The sequence below is a fragment of the Trachypithecus francoisi genome, unplaced genomic scaffold (assembly GCF_009764315.1).
Source record: "Trachypithecus francoisi isolate TF-2019V2 unplaced genomic scaffold, Tfra_2.0 Lachesis_group11, whole genome shotgun sequence".
Lineage (NCBI taxonomy): Eukaryota > Metazoa > Chordata > Mammalia > Primates > Cercopithecidae > Trachypithecus > Trachypithecus francoisi.
In genome coordinates this window covers 90,680,497-90,706,869 of record NW_022681456.1, presented here as the reverse complement: position 1 = coordinate 90,706,869, position 26,373 = coordinate 90,680,497, and the positions used below count along the sequence as shown (strand labels likewise).

Genomic DNA, 26,373 nt, shown 5'->3' with positions numbered 1-26,373 from the left:
GCCCTTGTTCTTTGCTTCCATTTTTGTGCTCCAAACTTTTGCTGCCTTTTGTGGTTTAATTTGAATATTTTATATGATTTTATATTGTCTCCTTAGAATATCACCATACTTGTTTTCTTACTTTTTAGGTGTTTGTCCTAGAGTTTACAATGTACATTTATAAGTAATCTAAGTCCCCTTTCCAATAACCCTGTACCACTTGATGGGTAGTGCATGTACCTTATAATAAGATATTCCTAATTCCTTCCTCTCATCCCTTGTATAATTGCTATCATTCGTTTTACTTATATAAAACTATACCTAAGCATATACACATGAGAATACATAATCAGATACATTTTTGCTCTTACTATTTTGAACAAATTGTCAGAGCAATTAAGAATAATAGAAACAAAAGTCTTCATTTTACCTTATTTGTTCCTTCACAATGCTCTCCTTCATGAAGATTGGAAGTTTTGACCTATATCATTTCCCTTGTCTCTGAATAACTTTGTTCTAACATTTCCTGCAAGATACATCTACTAGTAACAAATTTTCTCATTTTTTTCTTGTCTAAGAAAGTCTTTATTTTTCTTTCAGTTTTGAAGAATAATTTCAGAGGGTACGGAATTCTAGGATTTTTCTAGAAAAAAATGAGTTCCTTTCTCTCAACTCTTTATTACGGTAGTCCCTCCTATCTGTAGGGGATACATTCTGAGACTTCTAGTGGATGCTTGAAACTGAGGATAGTATAAGCCCTGTATATACTATTGTTATGGTTTGGCTGTGTCCCACCCAAATCTCATCTTGAATTGTAACTCCCACAATTCTCATGTGTAGTGGGAACAACCCAAGTGGAGATAATTGAATCATACGTGGAGGTCTTTCTGTTGCTGCTCTTGTGATAGTGAATAAGTCTCATGAGATCTGATGGTTTGATAAAGAGGAGGTCTCCTGCACAAGCTCTCTCTCTTTGCCTGCTCCCATCCATGTAAGACATGACTTGCTTCTCCTTGCCTTCCATCATGATCCTGAGGCCTCCCCAGCCATGTGGAACTGTAATTTAATTAAACCTCTTTTTTATCCCAGTCTTGAGTATGCCTTTATCAGCATCGTGAAAATAGACTAATATAACTGTATTCTTTACTATACAAATGTACATATGTATGACCAAGTTTATTTTATAAGTTAGGCATAGTGAGATATTAACAATATTAATGAAATAGAATAATTATGATAATATACTGTAATAAAAGTTATGTAAACATAGTTTCTCTCTCAAAATATCTTACGGTGTTATACCAAACTTCATTTTGTTGTCTGTTCTCTGATAAGTGAGAAGGCTATTAAGTGACTATATACATTTATAGCATATAAACATATATACACTGGACAAAGAGATGATTCACTTCCCAGGAGGGATATGGGGTGGTGTGAGATTTCTTCACACTACTTAGAATGGTGCATAGTTTAAAAGTTATGAATTATTTTTATGTAGAATTTTTCATTTAATATTTTCAGACCATTGTTGACAGAGGGCAACTGAAATCATGGAAAGCAAAACCATGGTATAAGGGGGACCACTGTATTTCACCCCAGTCCCTTTTTATTGCGTGATTTCTGAGGTGAAGTTGGATGTATTTCTTATCTTTTTTCCTTTATATGTGTAAGGTGGTTTTTTTCCCTCTGGTTTTCTTTTAAGATTTTTTTTCCTTTGATTTTCTGCAGTTTGAATACAATATGCCCAGGTGTTATGTGCTTTTTTTGGTACTTGTTCTGCCTGGTGTTCTGTGAGCATCGTGGAGCTGTGGTTTGTTGTCTAACATTAATTTGGAAAAATTCTCAGTCATTGTTGCTTCAAATATTGTTTCTTTTCTTTTTTTTTTTTCTGTTTCTTCTTTTTCTGATATTCCCGTTACACATAGTTATACCTTTCCTGGTTAACCCATGGTTCTTATATATTCCTTTTTATTTTCTGTTTTTTCTCTTTGCTTTTTAGTTTTGGAGATTTCTATTGACATGTTCTCAAAAAAAAAGTTTTAATATTCTTTCCTCAGTCATGTCCAATCTATGAATGAGCCCATCAAAGGCATTCTTCATTTCTGATCCACTTGTTTTGATCTGTAACATTAAAAAAAATCCTTTCTTAGAATTTCATCTTTCTGCTTATGTTATCCATCTGTTCTTGCAAGTTATTATTTTTTTTTTGATAAAAGCCCTTAGCATATTAATGATAGTTTTTAAACATTCCTGGTCTAACAATTCCAACTTTCCTGGCATATGGGACTCTGGTTCTGATACCAGATCAGTTTTTTTCAAACTGGGGTTTTTGCTTTATAATTGTTTTCCTTGTAATTTCTTGTTGAAAGGAGGACGTGATGTACTGGGTAGAAAGAAGTGCAGTAAATAGGCCTTCAGTGGTGCATTAGTAGGGTGTGGTGGGGAGGGGAAGTCTTTTGTAGTCCTCTGATTGTCACATTTTTTTTCTTTTTTCTCTTTCTTTCTTGCTTGCCTTTTTTTTTTTTTTTTTTTGGGACAGGTTCTGACTTTGTCACCCAGGCTCATGTCCAGTAGTGGCATGAACAGGGCTTGCTGCCGCTGCCTTAACCTTCCAGCCTTAAGTGATCCTTCCACCCCAGCCTCCGAAGTAGCTGGGTCTACAGGCATACACCATCACACCCTAGTTAATGTTTGTTTTTTTTGTAGGGATGGGATTTCACCATGCTGCCCAGGTTGGTCTCGAACTCCTGAGGTCAAGTGATCAGCCTGCAGCCTCCCAAAGTGCTGGGATTACAGGTGTGAGTCACAGCACCCAGTCTAGGTCTCAGACTTTTAATGAGCCTGTGGCCCTGGGCTCTGAACTTCACCAGTGCTTCACAGTTTTTCCCCAACTTAGGCTGGATATGATGACTAGGGTGGTCTGGAGTTAGGTATTTCCCTTCTGCCAGGTAGGTTAGGCTCTGATAAAATTCCGGGAGGTTAGGCTCTGGAGGGCAGGCCTTGCAAAGAACAGAATATCCTTTCTTTCATATTTCAAATGGTTCCTCTTCCCTCCCCACTGCTGAAAGCACAGGGGGATTTTTCTCTGATAGTCGTTGTGAGGACCTGGAGGTAAGACTTACAGAAGTGTGAGGGTCCTCCGTGGCTGGGTTCCCTGGAGTTTCTAGCTCTCAGACTTGTCCACACCAAGCCTCCATCAGCTTATCAGTTGCAGCTTAGATATCTGTACCTCAGCCTTGGTTCCTGAAGTGGTTTCTGCTCATGAATTCCTCTTTTGGTAAGTTGTGATTCTCTGTATTTGCCTGTCTGTCTCTCCAATTTTTGGTGTAGGGTTTGCCCTATGACTTCACTTCACTGACAGATCTAAGAAGAGTTGTTGATTTTTCAGATCACTCAGCTTTTTGCTTGCTGTTAGGATGGAGTGGCAACTTCCAAGCTCCTGACATGTTGGACGGGAAACTGGAAGTTGAAAAAGGATTTGAAACCCAACAAACTTTCAAGGGAGAGGCACAGGAGAACAATAGACAGCTCAGATACAGCTGTGGACTAGAGAAGGAAAGACTTGTGTCTTTTTCACGGTGAAGCCTGGGCAGTGGGAAGCCATATTCAGAAGTCCCTGTCCCCACAGCACAAAAGCAATAGAACTGAACTGGCTCTAGGTAGATAGGCCATGGCAGGTAGAGGGGCCATGGCAACCTTACAGAGTTCCAGTCACCCCACTGTGGTGCAGAGAATAACAGAAGCATTTTCCCTTTGTCACTAAGGGTGGTATGGACATGCTCCCTCAGCAGACCTGATGAGGCCTTGGGGTTACGATGAGGGGATAAGATGAGATTGAAAGATGAGGCCAACGACTGTAGGCCAGGTGTCTGAGGAGCTGAGTTTCTCATGACCTAACATGAAGTGTCTGCTTCCAGGGAGGATATGAGCCTGAGGTAGAAATAGCTGGGGTATGGCCTGAGAAGTTCTAACACGTTCCCAGGTGATGCTGATGCTCCTAAATCTGGGATAACACTTTGAAAACCACTGCATTGTTTTGTTCCAAACTTCCAAACCTCCTATTATTTGGTAAGTATAAGTAGATCTATGCATAATCAAAAGATACATTACACTACCCAATTCCACAGGTAGTGTACTTTCTTGTACTATATGGTTAATCACCTAGATGTAGCAAGGAAAATGAACAGTGGTATCTCCCATCTTTTGGTTACTGCTCTTTGTTTCCCCTTGATGTTTTGCTTTTATGTTGACACTTTTCTTTCTTTCTTCCTTCATTTTCTTTGTTCTCCTTACTCTGATCTTTCCTTATAGCCTCTATTTGTTGTACTGTGTTTTTTTTCTATGTTCTGTGAAATGCTGTGACAAGTATGTGAAAATAATATAATTTAATTAAGCTTAAGGCACACTACCTTGCATCTAGCCTGAGGACAGCACAAGCCTGCTGTAATTTCTCTGATTGGCCTCACTTAGGAGATTTTATTTGTTAAGAGGCATCTGAAAAACCTTAGCAAACTTGGTTCAGAAAAAAAAAAATTTCTGGCTACAGTAGTAATATATAAATCAGAGATTTGAGACACAGATGATGTAGTTACCATAGAACAATTTTTTCTTTTTTGGCTATTATTACTTGTACTACCTACAAGATCTGTCCAAGAACAGTGTATCATCTAAAAGAGGGGATGCTGGACTTAAAAAAAAATGAAAAAGAAAATTTAAATTAAAAAGAAGTCTGAAGTCAGTCATTATTGTGTCCATATTGATATTCTTAATTGAAAAAGAATAAAACCCAGAAAGGCTTTTATTTATCAATTCTATGAAGAATGTATTTCTTTTATGTCATGGTGATCAGTGATTAATTCTTGATTATATATATAATATACTCAAATAAGATTTCTTGGACATAAAATTTTTGGATTATATGATTCTAAGACTTACATGCATATGTTCATCTCAAGATGAAAAAGCTTTTGCTCAATTTTTTTTTGTTTATGTTGAAATGAGAATTAAAACCACTAGAGGGCACTGTGGATAAACATTTGTAGCAAAGATACCTATAGGAGCTAGAACCTGCCAGAATTTAGTTGTACAGGAAGTCCTCAATTACCCACATGTACCTATCCAAAAATTTGCTTATAAATTAACTCTTCAGAATTCGGATTCAGAATGTATTTTCCTAATAGAAATAATAAAATAAGTACAAGTATAATAATTTCCCAAGTTGACCCCTAACAGTCTGTTAATTATATATATGACAGGTTTGTTTGTTATATGAAGTAAGCAACAAAAACAAAAACAAATATTATACACCTCATTGAGATATAATTGGATTTACCAAACAACAAATAAGACTATACAACTCATTTAGATATAATGGGATTTAAGAAAATTTTGATGTAGAGAGTTTCATTTTGGTGGGAACAGGCTTAATTACAAAACCCCACTAGCTTGGAAATATTACAGAGTTACCGTCTCTGTGTCTCAAAAACAAGAGTAAAACAAAATACCCAGGAATAAACTGTAAATCTGTGGGTCACCCCCATTGACTGGATTGATAGCACTACCCCTTCCTCACAACTCCCTTCAGTTTTTGTTGGAGTGGGGTTCACAGGGTTCTGCCTCCCTTGCACCCCACCTGGCTGCTCTGTTTTTATGTCCACTGCCTCTCACTACTGCTGCTTCTCCTGGTGCTGTTCAGTAGCACATTTGGCTTCTTTCCCTTTTCCTTAAAGGCAGCCAGATACCCAGCCAGTCCCAGCCTCTGTGTGAAGCCATTACTCTTGGTTCCAAGCTAGCAAGGGTAATTTAGCACTGTTTGCTTGCAGACCTAACTTTGGGAATTCACTCAGCTCACCTCCCAGGTGGAAACGGGACCATCCCCATGGCCACAGCAGAGTCTCCCTTTCTCCCTGTGTCCCACCTGCCCTAGGAATGGTTGCTCTTTCCTCTGTCTTACTTCAGCTTTCTTCCTCCTAACTTAATTATTGTTTTGGGATTATTTAATTATTTTTCTCTAGGGCTTTCACTCCATAAGTCTACATTTCAATCAATGAGTGTTTTACACTAGATAGGAAACAAAACATGACTTGACAGTTAATTCTTCACCCTGATTTCTTGCCACATTTCCCTTTATTCTTTAGTGGAAATACAAATAAAGTCACAGTTTGCTTTCATCTTTTTTTTTTTTTTTTTTTTTTTACTATACTTTAAGTTCTAGGGTACATGTGCATAACGTGCAGGTTTGTTACACATGTATACTTTTGCCATGTTGGTGTGCTGCACCCATCAACTCGTCAGCACCCATCAATTCATCATTTATATCATGTGTAACTCCCAATGCAATCCCTCCCCCCTTCCCCCTCCCCATGATAGGCCCCAGTGTATGATGTTCCCCTTCCCAAGTCCAAGTGATCTCATTGTTCAGTTCCCACCTATGAGTGAGAACATGTGGTGTTTGGTTTTCTGTTCTTGTGATAGTTTGCTGAGAATGATGGTTTCCAGCTGCATCCATGTCCCTACAAAGGACACAAACTCATCCTTTTTTATGGCTGCATAGTATTCCACGGTGTATATGTGCCACATTTTTCTTAACCAGTCTGTCACAGATGGACATTTGGGTTGATTCCAAGTCTTTGCTATTGTGAATAGTGCCGCAATAAACATACGTGTGCATGTGTTTGTAGTAGAATAATTTATAATCCTTTGGGTATATCCCCAGTAGTGGGATGGCTGGGTCATATGGTACATCTAGTTCTAGATCCTTGAGGAATTGCCATACTGTTTTCCATAATGGTTGAACTAGTTTACAATCCCACCAACAGTGTAAAAGTGTTCCTATTTCTCCACATCCTCTCCAACACCTGTTGTTTCCTGACTTCTTAATGATTGCCATTCTAACTGGTGTGAGATGGTATCTCATTGTGGTTTTGATTTGCATTTCTCTGATGGCGAGTGAGGATGAGCATTTTTTCATGTGTCTGTTGGCTGTATGGATGTCTTCTTTTGAGAAAAGTCTGTTCATATCCTTTCCCCACTTTTTGATGGGGTTGTTTGTTTTTTTCTTGTAAATTTGTTTGAGTTCTTTGTAGGTTCTGGATATTAGCCCTTTGTCAGATGAGTAGGTTGCAAAAATTTTCTCCCATTCTGTAGGTTGCCTGTTCACTCTGATGGTAGTTTCTCTTGCTGTGCAGAAGCTCTTTAGTTTAATGAGATCCCATTTGTCAATTTTGGCTTTTGCTGCCGTTGCTTTTGATGTTTTAGACATGAAGTCCTTGCCCATGCCTATGTCCTGAATGGTACTACCTAGATTTTCTTCTAGGGCTTTTATGGTATTTGGTCTAACATTTAAGTCTCTAATCCATCTTGAATTAATCTTCGTATAAGGAGTAAGGAAAGGATCCAATTTCAGCTTTCTACTTATGGCTAGCCAATTTTCCCAGCACCATTTATTAAATAGGGAATCCTTTCCCCATTTCTTGTTTCTCTCAGGTTTGTGAAAGATCAGATGGCTGTAGATGTGTGGTATTATTTCTGAGGACTCTGTTCTGTTCCATTGGTCCACATCTCTGTTTTGGTACCAGTACCATGCTGTTTTGGTTACTGTAGCCTTGTAGTATAGTTTGAAGTCAGGTAGCGTGACGCCTCCAGCTTTGTCCTTTGACTTAGGATTGTCTTGGCAATGCGGGCTCTTTTTTGATTCCATATGAACTTTAAAGCCATTTTTTCCAATTCTGTGAAGAAAGTCATTGGTAGCTTGATGGGGATGGCATTGAATCTATAAATAACCTTGGGCAGTATGGCCATTTCACGATATTGTTTCTTCCTATCCATGAGCATGGTATGTTCTTCCATTTGTTTGTGTCCTCTTTGATTTCACTGAGCAGTGGTTTGTAGTTCTCCTTGAAGAGGTCCTTGACATCCCTTGTAAGTTGGATTCCTAGTATTTTATTCTCTTTGAAGCAATTGTGAATGGAAGTTCATTCCTGATTTGGCTCTCAGCTTGTCTGTTACTGGTGTATAAGAATGCTTGTGATTTTTGCACATTAATTTTGTATCCTGAGACTTTGCTGAAGTTGTTTATCAGCTTAAGGAGATTTTGGGCTGAGACGATGGGGTTTTCTAAATATACAATCATGTCATCTGCAAACAGGGACAATGTAACTTTTCTTTTCCTAACTGAATACCCTTGATTTCTTTCTCTTGCCTGATTGCCCTAGCCAGAACTTCCACACTATGTTGATAGGAGTGGTGAGAGAGGGCATCCCTGTCTTGTGCCAGTTTTCAAAGGGAATTTTTCCAGTTTTTGCCCATTCAGTATGATACTAGCTGTGGTTTGTCATAAATAGCTCTTATTATTTTGAGGTACGTTCCATCAATACCGAATTTATTGAGCGTTTTTAGCATGAAGGGCTGTTGAATTTTGTCAAAAGCCTTTTCTGCATCTATTGAGATAATCATGTGGTTCTTGTCTTTGGTTCTGTTTATATGCTGGATTACGTTGATTGATTTGCGAATGTTGAAGCAGCCTTGCATCCAGGGATGAAGCCACTTGATCATGGTGGATAAGCTTTTTGATGTGCTGCTGAATCCGGTTTGCCAGTATTTTATTGAGGATTTTTGCATCGATGTTCATCAGGGATATTGGTCTAAAATTGTCTTTTTTTGTTGTGTCTCTACCAGCTTTGGTATCAGATGATGCTGGCCTCATAAAATGAGTTAGGGAGGATTCCCTCTTTTCTATTGATTGAATAGTTTCAGAAAGAATGGTACCAGCTCCTCCTGTACCTCTGGTAGAATTCAGCTGTGAATCCATCTGGTCCTGGACTTTTTTTGGTGGGTAGGCTATTAATTATTGCCTCAATTTCAGAGCCTGCTATTGGTCTATTCAGGGATTCAACTTCTTCCTGGTTTAGTCTTGGGAGAGTGTAAGTGTCCAGGAAATTATCCATTTCTTCTAGATTTTCTAGTTGATTTGCGTAGAGGCGTTTATAGTATTCTCTGATGGTAGTTTGTATTTCTGTGGGGTCGGTGGTGATATCCCCTTTATCATTTTTTATTGCTTCTATTTGATTCCTCTCTCTTTTCTTCTTTATTAGTCTTGCTAGCGGTCTGTCAATTTTGTTGATCTTTTCAAAAAACCGACTCCTGGATTCATTGATTTTTTTGGAGAGTTTTTTGTGTCTCTATCTCCTTCAGTTCTGCTCTGATCTTAGTTATTTCTTGCCTTCTGCTAGCTTTTGAATGTGTTTGCTCTTGCCTCTCTAGTTCTTTTAATTGTGATGTTAGAGTGTCCATTTTAGATCTTTCCTGCTTTCTCTTGTGGGCATTTAGTGCTATAAATTTCCCTCTACACACTGCTTTAAATGTGTCCCAGAGATTCTGGTATGTTGTATCTTTGTTCTCATTGGTTTCAAAGAACATCTTTATTTCTGCTTTCATTTCGTTATGTACCCAGTAGTCATTCAGGAGCAGGTGTTCAGTTTCCATGTAGTTGAGCGGTTTGGATTGAGTTTCTTAGTCCTGAGTTCTAGTTTGATTGCACTGTGGTCTGAGAGACAGTTTGTTATAATTTCTGTTCTTTGACATTTGCTGAGGAGTGCTTTACTTCCAATTATGTGGTCAATTTTGGAATAAGTGCGATGTGGTGCTGAAGAAGATGTCTATTGTGTTGATTTGGGGTGGAGAGTTCTATAGATGTCTATTAGGTCTGCTTGGTGCAGAGATGAGTTCAATTCCTGGATATCCTTGTTAACTTTCTGTCTCGTTGATCTGTCTAATGTTGACAGTGGAGTGTTGAAGTCTCCCATTATTATTGTATGGGAGCTAAGTCTCTTTGTAAGTCTCTAAGGACTTGCTTTATGAATCTGGGTGCTCCTGTATTGGGTGCATATATATTTAGGATAGTTAGCTCTTCCTGTTGAATTGATCCCTCACCATTATGTAATGGCCTTCTTTGTCTCTTTTGATCTTTGATGGTTTAAAGTCTGTTTTATCAGAGACTAGGATTGCAACCCCTGCTTTTTTTTGTTCTCTATTTGCTTGGTAGATCTTCCTCCATCCCTTTATTTTGAGCCTATATATGTCTCTGCATGTGAGATGGGTCTCCTGAATACAGCAAACTGATGGGTCTTAACTCTATCCAGTTTGCCAGTCTGTGTCTTTTAATTGGAGCGTTTAGTCCATTTACATTTAAGGTTAATATTGTTATGTGTGAACTTGTTCCTGTCATTATGATATTAACTGGTTATTTTGCTCGTTAGTTGATGCAGTTTCTTCCTAGCCTCGATGGTCTTTACATTTTGGCATGTTTTTGCAATGGCTGGTACCGCTTGTTCCTTTCCATGTTTAGGACTTCCTTCAGGGTCTCTTGTAAGGCAGGCCTGGTGGTGACAAAATCTCTAAGCATTTGCTTATCTGTAAAGGATTTTGTTTCTCTTTCACTTATGAAACTTAGTTTGGCTGGATATGAAATTCTGGGTTGAAAATTCTTTTCTTTCAGAACGTGGAATATTGGCCCCCACTCTCTTCTGGCTTGTAGAGTTTCTGCCGAGAGATCTGCTGTTAGTCTGATGGGCTTCCCTTTGTGGGTAACCCGACCTTCCTTTCTGGCTGCCTTTAAGATTTTTTCCTTCATTTCAACTTTGGTGAATCTGGCAATTATGTGTCTTGGAGTTGCTCTTCTGGAGGAGTATCTTTGTGGCGTTCTCTGTATTTCCTGAATGTGAATGTTGGCCTGCCCTCCTAGGTTGAGGAAGTTCTCCTGGATGATATCCTGAAGAGTGTTTTCCAACTTGGTTCCATTTTACCCTCACTTTCAGGCACCCCAATCAGACTTGGATTTGGTCTTTTTACATAATCCCATACTTCTTGCAGGCTTTGTTCATTTCTTTTTCTTCCTTTTTCTTTAGGTTTCTCTTCTCGCTTCATTTCATTCATTTGATCCTCAATCGCTGATACTCTTTCTTCCAGTTGATCGAGTCGGTTACTGAAGCTTGTGCATTTGTCACGTATTTCTCATGTCATGGTTTTCATCTCTGTCATTTCATTTATGACCTTCTCTGCATTAATTATTCTAGCTGTCAATTCTTCCACTCTTTTTTCAAGATTTTTAGTGTCTTTGCGCTGGCTACGTAATTCCTCCTTTAGCTCTGAGAAGTTTGATGGACTGAAGCCTTCTTCTCTCATCTTGTCAAAGTCATTCTCTGACCAGCTTTGATCCATTGCTGGCGATGGGCTGCGCTCCTTTTCACGGGGAGATGCGCTCTTAGTTTTTGAATTTGCAGCTTTTCTCTCCTGCTTTTTCCCCATCTTTGTGGTTTTATCTGTCTCTGGTCTTTGATGATGGTGACGTACTGATGGGGTTTTGGTATAGGTGTCCTTCCTGTTTGATAGTTTTCCTTCTGACAGTCAGGACCCTCAGCTATAGGTCTGTTGGAGATTGCTTGAGGTCCACTCCAGACCCTGTTTGCCTGGGTATCAGCAGCAGAGGTTGCGGAGGTAGAATATTGCTGAACAGCAAGTGTACCTGTCTGATTCTTCCTTTGGAAGCTTCCTCTCAGGGGTGTACTCCACCCTGTGAGGTGTGGGGTGTCAGACTGCCCCTAGTGGGGGATGTCTCCCAGCTAGGCTACTCAGGGGTCAGGGACCCACTTGAGCAGGCAGTCTGTCCATTCTCAGATCTCAACCTCCATGTTGGGAGATCCACTGCTCTCTTCAAAGCTGTCAAACAGAGATGTTTGCGTCTGCAGAGGTTCTGCTGCCTTTTTGTTGTTGTTTTTTTTTTTTTAGCTGTGCCCTGTCCCCAGAGGTGGAGTCTGCAGAGACAGTCAGGTTTCCTTGAGCTGCTGTGAGCTCCACCCAGTTCAAGCTTCCCAGGGGCTTTGTTTACCTACTTAAGCCTCAGCAATGGCGGGCGCCCCTCCCCCAACCTCTCTGCTGCCTTGCGGTTAGATCGCAGACTGCTGTGCTAGCAATGAGGGAGGCTCCATGTGCGTGGGACCCTCCTGGCCAGGTGTGGGATATATTCTCCTGGTGTGCCCGTTTGCTTAAAGCGCAATATTGGGGTGGGAGTTACCCGATTTTCCAGGTGTTGTGTGTCTCAGTTCCCCTGGCTAGGAAAAGGGATTCCCTTCCCCCTTGCGCTTCCCAGGTGAGGCGATGCCTCGCCCTGCTTCTGCTCTCGCTGGTCAGGCTGCAGCAGCTGACCAGCACCGATTGTCCGGCACTCCCTAGTGAGATGACCCCAGTACCTCAGTTGAAAATGCAGAAATCACTGGTCTTCTGTGTTGCTCGCGTTGGGAGTTGGAGACTGCAGCTGTTCCTATTCGGCCATCTTGCTCCGCCCCCGACCGTCTGCTTTCATCTATAAGAGCTAATGGGGAAGAAGGCAGAGGTCAATGGTGAACAGAGTGCCTGAAGGTTTGTAGATGATTCAAAGTATTGGTGGAGTACCCTGAGCCCCAGACACCACCTTTATAATTTAGGTTGCATCAGTATCACCTGGGTGCCTGCCAAAAATAGAGATTCTGTGAGGTGTTAGGTGAGACTCAGAAAAGTGCAATTTAGTTGAGTATCCTTGATGATTCTGATGAGTGTTATTCTGGCCACAGATATAAATTGATAAATTATAGAATAGTCCCTCCATCCTTAAGCCTCCTTACAGGCAAAAGTGTCGTGGATTTTAGAGTGTTATCTTTTGTTTATGGGTTTTTGTTTCAAGGCGGCAAATGTGTCACTATCACCAAGGAGATGGCAAAGGTATGATTAGTTGGATATTTGGTGAGGTTGTGAAAAAATAGTGTTTAGTAAAGATGAGCATCAATCTGATGCTCTGGGTGAAGCCATTCATTTAGGATGCATGTAGTATTTCCACCTACACTTTTCACAAAAGGAGGAAACATTATTTGTGAAGCTTTCTATGTGTGTGTGTGCGTGTGTGTTTATGTGTTTATGTGTGTTTTAGGTGATAAATAATTGAAAGTAAAGATTGCCGTCACTATGCTGTATCAAGCTTTTCCTTTTCTTTCTTTCCTTTTTTTTTTTGGTGATGAGGAGACAGATGGTATTTTTTTCTGTAGATGTCAAAAAAGGAAAAAACCCAGACCCACCAAGTCTCACAGTTGTGGAAAGAAATCTTGTATGATTTCTAAAAGCAAGAATTGGATTCTGCTGGCCCTCCTCTTACCCCAAAGTCCAGGGACCATGAATCACTCAGAAAATAGATTTGTGTATTCTGAGTGCTTGTCACTGGATTGGCTAACTAGAGGAGTTTTTAGTTGAAACCAGGGCTTTCTAAGTATGCACTTGATAAGCATGTAAGAAGTAAGAACGAAATGTATCCAACTGAGTAATAATGATATATTTCAAATATACTGATGTTTAAATAGATATTAGACACTATGTTACCCTCCCCACCACTTCAAAATATTATACCATTTTAGGCTTTGTAGTCTTTCATGACATCAAAGGTAATGCTATTATTTAAGTAGAATAAGGACATCAGTTTTTGAAAGAGAAAACAGGTTATTCAATGTGTGTTTTGGCTAGGCAAATGAGAGCAAAAAAAAAAAAAAAACCTCTGATGCATCATTTTTAAATAGATCATTGAAATGACAGAGTTTTGATTTTTTCAATGTTCTTTTTAACATCTGACAAGTCTAAGTACTTCTGTCTACTTAAGTCACATACCAATTAGTAATTAACCACTGTTATTTAATTAGACTATCTAGTTGGTATATCATGCATTAATCACTCCCAATTTGGTATGTGCTGGCTGCTCTTGGTGACGAGGCTACTCTGCTGGGGTTCATTTCATGCTGTGTGGCAGCTGTGCCCAGACACAACCTTTTTCTGCCTTTGTCTTGAAATTAGATAAGAAACATAAAAATGTAGGGAATTACACTAACCCTGGTTAGTCAACTAGATTTCCAAAATGGTTACAAAAGGCAAAAGTGAATTTTTGCTGATTGAATGAAAAAAGGACTCTTTCATTCAAAAATTCATTTTTTTCACCTTTTTTATGCTTCATATTTTCTTTCAGGTTATTTGACAATGATATGTATGCTTTAAGGAAAGGTCAAAATTACATTTTAGACCTACTGAATTTGCAAGTGTTCTAAGCATGCAATAAAAACATAAAATCTCTGCACTATATTAGATGAAACATATTTAAAGTAATTTTAATTAGAAGTGGCCAAAGTAATTTAGAGACAGTTGTTTTAATAAAAATGGTACATTTCTTAGATTATGAAACTAACTCTTTGCACTGTTTATTCCATTGGTTGTTACATAAATGGAGACTTCTGCTATTATGAATTCCTCAAACCACATAATATGTCTTAAGCAACTCCTAGGACCTTATCAATATTTTATCCAGAAAGTATTCTTGTTAATTAACTCTACTGGGGTTTTTTTTTTAATTTTTATTTTTTAGATGGAGTCTTGCTCTGTCGCCAGTCTGGAGTGCAGTGGCATGATCTCAGCTCACTGCAACCTCTGCCTCCTGGGTTAAAGTGACTCTCCTGCCTTAGCCTCCCGAGTAGCTGGGATTACAGGCACACACCACCACACCTAGCTAATTTTTGTATTTTCAGTAGAGACGGGGTTTCACCATGTTGGCCAGGATGGTCTTGATCTGCCTGCCTCAGCCTCCCAAAGTGTTGGGATTACAGGCATGAGCCACTGTGCCTGGCCAATTAACTCTACTCTTGTAGCTGCACTCAACCCTAAGTAGACTTCACCTAAAAGTCAGTTGTTCTCAGCTCTGGGCAAGGTCAGGGAAGGAGGAGATTTTTGTATTCAAATTGCCTGTAGAGTTTTTTGCTTGTTTAATTGTGTTTTTGTATGAAAGAATGTTGTTTGGTGTGGGGCTTTATGATGAATTGCAGCCACTTTTTCAACATCTTTGGGGGCAGGCTCATCTAGTGTGACTAGACCATCATTTTCCCAGTATGTAATGCACGCAAAACCCTGAGACAAAGACCATGTCAGACAAATCCTGTACAGCAGGTCACACACTTCCCTGAAAAGACTAGACATGGTCAATTCTCACTCCCCAGGAGACCCATTGGAGTTTCCCAGAAACACTCACTTATAGCAGCCCTGACAGAGTGGCAGAGGGAGAAATAGAGGCTTCAGGAGGGTATTGGCTCATTCAAATCTGCACCATTAATAAGTACTGGAATTAGGACCAGGTGTCAGATCTTTAGCTTCCTAATCTGGGGCTCTCTTCTCTATACATTTCTCTTTTTCCTCTTCCTCCTCATCTTCCTCTTTCTTCTTCTTCTGGATAAAGACATTTAGGCAAACAAGTTTAATGTGCTCATTATTTCAAGTTTTATGTAGTGTTTATTTCATAAATGTAATTTCTGATTAATTTTCATTTATTCTAATTGGCAGGTTCATTAATCAGTGTAAATATGTATAGATTATAAACTACACAGGTGGTGCTGTTAATATTACTTAGATATGTGGAAGTCCTTCCTTTTTATTCTTTTTTTTTTTATTATACTTTAAGTTCTAGGGTACATGTGCATAACGTTTATATCATGTATAACTCCCCAATGCAATCCCTCCCCCCTGCCGCCTCCCCATGATAGGCCCCAGTGTGTGATGTTCCCCTTCCCGAGTCCAAGTGATCTCATTGTTCAGTTCCCACCTATGAGTGAGAACATGCGGTGTTTGGTTTTCTCTTCTTGTGATAGTTTGCTAAGAATGATGGTTTCCAGCTGCATCCATGTCCCTACAAAGGACGCAAACTCATCCCTTTTTATGGCTGCATAGTATTCCATGGTGTATATGTGCCACATTTTCTTAATCCAGTCTGTCACAGATGGACATTTGGGTTGATTCCAAGTCTTTGCTATTGTGAATAGTGCCGCAATAAACATACGTGTGCATGTGTCTTTGTAGTAGAGTAATTTATAATCCTTTGGTATATCCCCAGTAGTGGGATGGCTGGGTCATATGGTACATCTAGTTCTAGATCCTTGAGGAATTGCCATACTGTTTTCCATAATGGTTGAACTAGTTTACAGTCCCACCAACAGTGTAAAAGTGTTCCTATTTCTCCACATCCTCTCCAACACCTTTTGTTTCCTGACTTCTTAATGATTGCCATTCTAACTGGTGTGAGATGGTATCTCATTGTGGTTTTGATTTGCATTTCTCTGATGGCGAGTGATGATGAGCATTTTTTCATGTGTCTGTTGGCTGTATGGATGTCTTCTTTTGAGAAATGTCTGTTCATATCCTTTCCCCACTTTTGGATGGGGTTGTTTGTTTTTTTCTTGTATATTTGTTTGAGTTCTTTGTAGGTTCTGGATATTAGCCCTTTGTCAGATGAGTAGGTTGCAAAAATTTGGTCCCATTCTGTAGGTTGCCTGTTCACTCTGATGGTAGTTTCTTTTGCTGTGCAAAAGCTCTTTAGTTTAATGAGATCCCATTTGTCAATTTTGGCTTTTGCTGCCTTTGCTTTTGGTGTTTTAGACATGAAGTCCTTGCCCATGCCTATGTCCTGAATTGTACTACCTAGATTTTCTTCTAGGGTTTTTATGGTATTAGGTCTAACATTTAAGTCTCTAATCCATCTTGAATTAATCTTCGTATAAGGGGTAAGGAAAGGATCCAGTTTCAGCTTTCTACTTATGGCTAGCCAATTTTCCCAGCATCATTTATTAAATAGGGAATCCTTTCCCCATTTCTTGTTTCTCTCAGGTTTGTGAAAGATCAGATGGCTGTAGATGTGTGGTATTATTTCTGAGGACTCTGTTCTGTTCCATTGGTCTATATCTCTGTTGTGGTACCAGTACCATGCTGTTTTGGTTACTGTAGCCTTGTAGTATAGTTTGAAGTCAGGTAGCGTGACGCCTCCAGCTTTGTCCTTTTGACTTAGGATTGTCTTGGCAATGCGGGCTCTTTTTTGGTTCCATATGAACTTTAAAGCCGTTTTTTCCAATTCTGTGAAGAAACTCATTGGTAGCTTGATGGGGATGGCATTGAATCTATAGATAACCTTGGGCAGTATGGCCATTTTCACGATATTGATTCTTCCTATCCATGAGCATGGTATGTTCTTCCATTTGTTTGTGTCCTCTTTGATTTCACTGAGCAGTGGTTTGTAGTTCTCCTTGAAGAGGTCCTTGACATCCCTTGTAAGCTGGATTCCTAGGTATTTGATTCTCTTTGAAGCAATTGTGAATGGAAGTTCATTCCTGATTTGGCTCTCAGCTTGTCTGTTACTGGTGTATAAGAAAGCTTGTGATTTTTGCACATTAATTTTGTATCCTGAGACTTTGCTGAAGTTGCTTATCAGCTTAAGGAGATTTTGGGCTGAGACGATGGGGTTTCCTAAATATACCATCATGTCATCTGCAAACAGGGACAATTTGACTTCTTCTTTTCCTAACTGGATACCCTTGATTTCTTTCTCTTGCCTGATTGCCCTAGCCAGAACTTCCAACACTATGTTGAATAGGAGTGGTGAGAGAGGGCATCCCTGTCTTGTGCCAGTTTTCAAAGGGAATTTTTCCAGTTTTTGCCCATTCAGTATGATATTAGCTGTGGGTTTGTCATAAATAGCTCTTATTATTTTGAGGTACGTTCCATCAGTACCGAATTTATTGAGCGTTTTTAGCATAAAGGGCTGTTGAATTTTGTCAAAAGCCTTTTCTGCATCTATTGAGATAATCATGTGATTGTTGTCTTTGGTTCTGTTTATATGCTGGATTACGTTGATTGATTTGCGAATGTTGAAGCAGCCTTGCATCCCAGGGATGAAGCCCACTTGATCATGGTGGATAAGCTTTTTGATGTGCTGCTGAATCCGGTTTGCCAGTATTTTATTGAGAATTTTTGCATCGATGTTCATCAGGGATATTGGTCTAAAATTCTCTTTTTTTGTTGTGTCTCTGCCAGGCTTTGGTATCAGGATGAAGCTGGCCTCATAAAATGAGTTAGGGAGGATTCCCTCTTTTTCTATTGATTGGAATAGTTTCAGAAGGAATGGTACCAGCTCCTCCTTGTACCTCTGGTAGAATTCAGCTGTGAATCCATCTGGTCCTGGACTTTTTTTGGTGGGTAGGCTATTAATTATTGCCTCAATTTCAGAGCCTGCTATTGGTCCATTCAGGGATTCAACTTCTTCCTGGTTTAGTCTTGGGAAAGTGTAAGTGTCCAGGAAATTATCCATTTCTTCTAGATTTTCTAGTTGATTTGCATAGAGGTGTTTATAGTATTCTCTGATGGTTGTTTGTATTTCTGTGGGGTCGGTGATGATATCCCCTTTATCTAAATATATATGCACCCAATACAGGAGCACCCAGATTCATAAAGCAAGTCCTTAGAGACCTACAAAGAGACTTAGACTCCCATACAATAATAATGGGAGACTTCAACACTCCACTGTCAACATTAGACAGATCAACGAGACAGAAAGTTAACAAGGATATCCAGGAATTGAACTCATCTCTGCACCAAGCAGACCTAATAGACATCTATAGAACTCTCCACCCCAAATCAACACAATAGACATTCTTCTCAGCACCACATCGCACTTATTCCAAAATTATGACCACATAATTGGAAGTAAAGCACTCCTCAGCAAATGTCAAAGAACAGAAATTATAACAAACTGTCTCTCAGACCACAGTGCAATCAAACTAGAACTCAGGACTAAGAAACTCAATCCAAACTGCTCAACTACATGGAAACTGAACAACCTGCTCCTGAATGACTACTGGGTACATAACGAAATGAAAGCAGAAATAAAGATGTTCTTTGAAACCAATGAGAACATAGATACAACATACCAGAATCTCTGGGACACATTTAAAGCATTGTGTAGAGGGAAGTTTATAGCACTAAATGCCCACAAGAGAAAGCAAGAAAGATCTAAAATGGACACTCTAACATCACAATTAAAAGAACTAGAGAGGCAAGAGCAAACACATTCAAAAGCTAGCAGAAGGCAAGAAATAACTAAGATCAGAGCAGAACTGAAGGAGATAGAGACACAAAAAACCCTCCAAAAAATCAATGAATCCAGGAGTCGGTTTTTTGAAAAGATCAACAAAATTGACAGACCGCTAGCTAGACTAATAAAGAAGAAAAGAGAGAGGAATCAAATAGACGCAATAAAAAATGATAAAGGGAATATCCTTTTTATTCTTAATTATCAAAACATGGAATTCTGTCTCTAGAAAGTTTTGGAATCATTCTAATAAAGGCTCTATGAATGTGAGTAATGAATCCCCCCAAACTTCTTTGATTTTTCTTCTTTCCACATATGATAATTCCCAATTTGAGAAAAAAACTCTTTAAACATAATGAAAAGTCTGATTGTTGATACTGTGTAAAAGAATCTGGTTGGTAAAAATACTTAGCAAATTGACATTCTTCCTCCCACTACCTCCGTGTAGCATAGGGAATGATTTAGTCAGTAATGGTGTTTTCTTAGAAATTTTTAATAATTAACTGTGCATATTAAAAATGAATTTAAAATTCAGAAAAAAACAGGATTAAAGAATTCCAGGTTTTTTTTGGTCAAATTCAATGATCAGGTCTATGATATTTTTGATAAAAGAAATAACTCTTCCAATGAAAATAATATGGGCTCTGTTAGCAGTATCCAGATACTGTTATCAGTGGATCATTATTCCCTCACAGTTATCTTATGTCTTTCTTATTATATGGAGCCCTATCTGACAAGCATCAACATTCTAAAAGTACTACATGGGGTAGTGGTTATGCCTCTTACTATCCACCTTCGATGTATTCTCTTGGTTAAAGACCAACTGTCAAGAATTTATAAAGTGGCAGCATGGCATAGTTCAAGAACTCAGTTTGAGCTAAGATTCCTGACTTCTCATCTATTGTTGCTGTCATCTACTTTTGTGTCCCTGAGACATCATTTACTCTGATCTGCAAATTTAAGGGACTGCCCTAACATTATCATTTGTACCTTTCAACCCTAAAGTTTTTTGCAAGTATCTAAACAAATATGTTGAAAACTTTGGGCATGCACTAAGGCTATGAATGCTGATTTAAACCTAGGGCTAAGGAGTTTTTATGTAAATTTTGGTGATTCTGTAAACAGTCTTTAGTTCTTGATAGGGTATTTTATAAATATTTTAAGGAGTCAACAGTTTGTCAAAAATAGCTAGCAGCCAGAACTCAGCTCACAATCTACACTTCATTTGGAGAAAATGCTAAAGACAGAATAGAGGCTACAATACATAGAAAAGGCAAAATCCAAGATCCAGTTTACATATCAATTGGTTAAGCAAATAACATACACCGTGATTTGTGGTGCTGGCTGAGTTTGATGATAATAACTACACAGCTTGCAAAACCCAGGCATTTATTTCTTTCTGCTTGTAGTGTGAAATCAGGATTATGAAGTAGTTTGTTAAAAATATAAAGAGGAGGAAAACCCATGGATTTAACTATTGTTTTTCACTGTCTCACAGATTACCTGAAATTCAGTCAGTAGATGAGAGATTTGTGTGTGTATATACATAAATAAACTTTTATTTTAGGTTCGGGGGTACATGTGATGGATTGTTACATAGGTAAATTCATGTCACGGGGGTTTGCTGTACAGATTATTTCATCACCCAGGTATTAAGCCCAGTACCAAATAGTTATCTTTTCTGCTCCTCTTTCTCCTCCTATCCTCCACCCTCAAATAGAACCTATTTCATGTCTGTTGTTTCCTTCTTTCTGTTCATGAGTTCTTATTATTTAGTTCCCACTTGTAAGTGAGAACATGTGATTTGGCTTTCTGTTTCTGCATTAGTTTTCTAAGGAGAATAGCCTCCAGCCTCATCCATGTTCATGCATATAGTATTACAGAAACGGGCTAAAGAAGGCCCTGGTGTATTAGCTTGATTTGGCCTCTATGTTGTTTACTTCTTCATAGCAGGCTAGGATGGTTAGCTAGAACCAAACTCAAATTCTTACACATCCAATTGCTTTAAATATAGCCCAAATAAGCATATTTTTAGACACTTAGAGCTTGCCTGTTTTACGTAGCTTGTGAGTCTGCACCGAGCATCTGCTAACCATAGATAAGACAAACTCCAGCGATAAAGACACCAAACCCTGCTGCCCTTTGATCCCTCTAACCCAGATAGTTTGCTGCTGAATGCCCTAACCTAGGCATGTAAGCCCCTCTCCAAGTTATCCTCCCTTGGAGATCCCTTGACCTATTCTCCTTCTGAGTAGTGACCACCTGCCACTGTTTCTGGAAGTATTCTTGCTGGGAGGAATTTCCTCTCTCATGCAACCGTAAGTTGCAATAAAGCATGCTCTGTGGTAGTGCCTCTTGGGGTCTTGCCTTTTCTCTGGTCAACCCCCAAATCCTTGAACTTACCACATATGTGTAATATATATCTATGAGTATGTTATTTAAAAATAATAAGCCAGGTAGGTTTGCTTCTTCCTTGGCATGAAGAAAATGAATCTACATAAAGGATGCATTAAAACTTGTTGTTCCTTCATAGTGTGAAATTGTAATTTGGTTCCTGTTTTTATGTGAACATTAAAGACAACATTATATAGTGAAACAACAAAGGACTTAAAGTCAGAAGCCTTGAGTTTGAGCCTTGATTACTCATTAGCTGTGTGAACTTAGAGAAGTCATTTAGCCTCTCTGAGCTGTAAAATGATGATGATACTACCTGTAATTATTTTTATTGACCAAACTACATTACAGAGGTGACAGAAAGGGTGGAAAAGCAATGTAATTAAAACACAGTGTAATTAAGAGAGTGAACTCTCCTTTAAAATTCTGGCCTCATGACTTGGGTGTCCAAAGGGGAACCATTTTGAACTTGTTTTTTTAACCGTCAAATGAGGATAACAATACTACCTCATTCATATGTTTACTCTAAGGATTAAAACATGTCTCCTTTAAATATTTCGAATGCATAGACGTGCATATTATGTGTGTGATTCAGTCGTAAAATGAAGTACAAGTATTATCTAAAGCATTTACAGGTGTCATGAGGAATGTGAGCATAATAAAGAAGCATGATGTTGAGGAGGGGGTGATACTCAGTTTTAAAAAGCCATGAAGTCCTTAGGCAGTAATTTTGTATTATTTATGTGAAAAGTGTGAAATATTAGGAAGGGATAACACTCAGCAATAAAAGTTTCCCCAAATGATCAAAATAATTGTTGTATGTTCCTTTCTCATGATTCACATAGATATAGACTTCACACATATTATACTCAAACCACGAAAATACTACTCAAGTACAGAGATGAATTTAAAAGGAAAACAAGGAGTCTTCATTTTAATTTAATTTCCAGACAGTGGATTACATCAATGAGGTCTGGCATCTAATCAAAAACTGCAAATAAAGGAAGCAGATCAATTATCAGACTGCAGTTCAGTGGTATCAACATGATGCTGAGTGCTTTTATTCATGTTAGACAGATGAACCCAGCCCTCTTAACAGAAAAAAGCAAAGACTGCCCTTGAATGAAAACAAGAAGGTGACTTAGTTTCCTAAAATCCAGTAGGAAAACCCATGGATTTAACTATTATTCTTTTCCATGTCACTGATTAACTGACAGCTGGTCGTTCCACATGAAGACGGGAAGCCCTTTTCAGAAGACTAACATGGTAACATGAGATCAGAAAAAACAATGAACTGTTGACATTTGCTCCTTGTGAGCCTAAGTGTAATATTCCTAAGTGCAGCACTAAGGAGATGTGTATAGTTTGTCTTGTGCACTGCATTAGGGTGTTATGGCAAAGAAAACGTAGCTAAAATGGAGGCAAGTCAATTGATATATATACTTAGATTATATGCTGAGCAGCAGAAATGCCTTTGATGGATGATGAAGTCATAAAAATAAGGTGACCTCAACAATGTGTAGGAAAAAAATAGGAGTGCTGTATGGGCAGATATGAAAGGGAGCAGTCCTCACCGTTGCAGTACTTATTTCTGCGATGAGTGGTACAGAGAGCATGGATTGAGTACATGTACTGATGAGAACAAGAGCAGGCGGATTATTTAGTATCTCAAACTTTTGGGGAAGAAAGCAGGGTATATTACTAAATAAATAAAGAAGGAAGAATGGAAGGAAGGGAGAAGGGAAGGTAGGAAGGAAGGTGTGGTGGGAGGAAGAAAGAAGGCAGGAAGGGAGGGAGGGAGAGAGAAGGAAAACAGCAAATGAAAACAAAATTGAAGTATTGTGGTGATTGAAAGTCAAATTTACCCAAACATTTCATATTAGATTTTCTTAACATAAGGAAAAATTATTATTATTATTATTTTTATTTTTTTTATTGAGACGGAGTCTCGCTCTGTTACTCAGGCTGGAGTGCAGTGGCTGGATCTCTGCTCACTGCAAGCTCCGCCTCCCAGGTTTACACCATTCTCCTGCCTCAGTCTCCCGAGTAGCTGGGACTACAGGCGCCCGACACCTCGCTCGGCTAGTTTTTTGTATTTTTAGTAGAGACGGGGTTTCACCGTGTTAGCCCGGATGGTCTGGATCTCCTGACCTCGTGATCCGCCTGTCTCCGCCTCCCAGAGTGCTGGGATTACAGGCTTGAGCCACCGCGCCCGGCCGGAAAAATTATTTTAATGATTAGTCAGTGTAGGTATAAAAATATTATGCCTTTGAATGTATATGTACACACATATATGTGTATACATGTGTATCAATATATATATTTGTGTGTATATGTGTATATATATACACACACACATATATACATACACACAGATATATGTAGATATACATACAGAGAGAAGAGAGAGAGCACCATCATCTATTCCTAAATATAGGCAGGTTGGAGTGCTTGAATAAGGAGCTAACTTTCATGTTACAACCAAAAGGTGACTAAGTTTCTCCACCACATACATAATAGGACTCACTGTATAGTGACTGAGTCATTGACCTTAGGCAAGTAACTTGACTTTGCTAGGCTTTAGTCTGCTCCTGTATAGAATGGAGATTATAATGCTCAAATGGTTGTTTTGAGGAGTCAGTGAAGCAATGCCTGTAAAATACTGATGTAAATTAAAGACTCCATCTTGTGTAATAATATTAATTATAACATAACGAAGCAGATGTCAAGTTGAACAGATACAGTCCAGGAGCACTTAATCACCATACACAATTGGTGTGCAGCTAATTGGATTCATACTGACTTTTATTTAAGAAGGAATTAGATGAACACCAGATTTACTTAAATTTATAATTGTTCATAATAGGCTTCTCCTTCTCCTAATGTGGAAATAGAGTATAAACTTATGTGGAATTTTAAGAAAATAAACTATATTACTAGATAAGTTAAAGAAAGATATGGAGGAATAAGTAAGCATTAAATTAATCCTATTTAAAGATAGAAAAACAAGAATGTAGAGCTCTATTTCTCTTTTTTCACTGTTGTATTGATTGGTGTTGAAAGGACTTTTTATGAGTTTAGGAACATGTAGTAATGAAATGCTGGGACAATTTGTGAATTCAGCTGTTGTATTTTCGAAAAAAAATGTTGCTGGCAGCCTGTTGGAACATCTCATTTTTTATTCTACCAAACAAGTATTAAAGAGTCTTCTTTTCTTGAGAAAAGGAACATTTCTAGAGAAAATTTCTGAAGTTTAAATATAACAGATGGTATTTCAAATCTTCTGTCAATTACATATGTGATAGAACTCCAAATTTAGATTCATTACACAGCTACAATTCTTGATGAAGAATTTATGAATTTCTGGTATAATCAAAGAATTACCCATCCCCCCATAGAGGTATTTATATATCCTTTTGGAGGAAATTTTAGGTGGGCCAGGTCACTCTTCTTCTCATTCAAAGATGACTTTAGTTGTCAGCACAAATAATCTTTGTGCTATGGACCAATAATCTTTTCTACCCTCTGCATTGGAAAACATACTGATTGGTTTGTGGCTATAACAGGTGACCTTGTTATATGAATTATCACATCTTGGTCTTGTGATTATTCTTATTTTTTCACTCAAATAAGAAATTTCATTTCAAAGACTTGGCTTGCTCCTTGCTGTGGTTGTTTTTTAGCCATCTGCAGTGGTATTAACTTGTTGGAACCATGTTCATATGTCCAAAATAATTCCATAGGCTGTTCTGATTTTATACTCCTGCTGCTCTGGTACCCTGCTGCCACATTTTTTTTCTGTCTTTTCTTGTAAATTTAGACTGTGATTAAAAACCTGGAGACCCACTTCATGACCTTTGCACATGCTGGCCCAGATGCCTCTGTTGCTTTTCCCTGGGTTTCCACGTGCCCCTGAAGAGATGGGTTTTCACATGTCACCTTCTCACTGAGACAGTCCCTGACCTTTACATCAGTGGTTCCCATTGAAACCTTCCCAGTCCCATTATTTCTTATTTTAACACTGTAGAGTTTTAAAATAGCATTTATCATGATTTATAAGTATTTATTACATATTTTACTTGTTTCTTTATCTTTCTTTTATACTCATGAGAGTAGGACTGGAACACTTTTATTTTCCCAGATCTCTTAATTGGCAAGTACATGTTTAATCATTTTGTTAATCTTTTATTTGAACTCACTTAGAACTTACAGAAAAGTTGTAAACAATAGTACAAAATCTTTCAAATATTCATATTTAGCAATTATCACCATATTTGAAAATCATATTTGCACTGTTATTTTCTGTTTGTATATATCCCTAAATAGTTGTGTTTTCTAAGAACAAGAACATTTTTGTTTGTAAACACAAGACAATTATCAAGACATTTAACATTGATATGATATTAACAATTTATAGACCACACAGGCATTTTGATAACTTTTTCATGAATGATTTTCCTATCAACTGTTTTACCAACCCAAGATGCAATATGAGTTGTGTTTAGTAGTTAGCTCATTTCTTCAGTCTTTTCAAACCTTGAACCATTTCTTAGCGTTTTATGTTTTATGTTATGTTGTGTTATGTTATGTTATGTTATGTTATTTACAGATGGAGTATCCGCTGCCCAGGCTGCAGTACAGTGGCACAATCTTGGCTCATTGCAACCTCCACCTCCTGGGCTCAAGCGATACCTCCTAAGTAGCTGGAATTACAAGCATTCACCACCACACCCAGCTAATGTTTGTATTTTTAGTAGAGATGGAGTTTCACCATGTTGGCCGGGCTGGTCTTGAACTGTTGAGCTTAAGTGATCCACCCATGTTGGCCTCCCAAAATGCTGGGATTACAGGCATGAGCCATCGCACCTGGCCTTCTTAGCCTTTTGTAACCTAGACATTTTAAAAGAGGATAGGATAGGTCAGTAATATAGTTGAATGTTTCTCCATTTGCAGTTATCTGATGTTACTTCATGATTGGACTCAGATGCTGCATTTTTATGAGGAATACTACGTGAGAGATGTTTCCTTCTTACTGC

At 38.5% G+C, this 26,373-nt stretch overlaps 1 protein-coding gene across 4 annotated transcripts in view; it reads left to right on the top strand.

The window, feature by feature from the left end:
• Positions 1-26,373, top strand: part of TMEM117 (transmembrane protein 117) — a 589,216-nt gene that overhangs the window by 176,714 nt on the left and 386,129 nt on the right. The window lies entirely within an intron of this gene.